The sequence below is a fragment of the Lupinus angustifolius genome, chromosome LG08 (genome assembly GCF_001865875.1).
Source record: "Lupinus angustifolius cultivar Tanjil chromosome LG08, LupAngTanjil_v1.0, whole genome shotgun sequence".
In the NCBI taxonomy this organism is placed as follows: Eukaryota; Viridiplantae; Streptophyta; class Magnoliopsida; order Fabales; family Fabaceae; genus Lupinus; species Lupinus angustifolius.
In genome coordinates, this window is record NC_032016.1 from 19,744,722 (window position 1) to 19,744,928 (window position 207).

Genomic DNA, 207 nt, shown 5'->3' on the forward strand with positions numbered 1-207 from the left:
GGTTGAATGTTGAGAGATCAAGGATTGAAAGAAGAAGAAAATGAAGAAGAAAAGATGATGAGAGTAACTTACTCTCAAATCTTCAAATTGCCAACTTTTTGCAAAGTGATAGTGCATGAAGATACATGGGTATTTATAGAGTTGTGGGGTGGGAGAAATCTGATTTCTCAAACCATTTCCCAAGGCAATCTAGCAAATCTAAGAGGG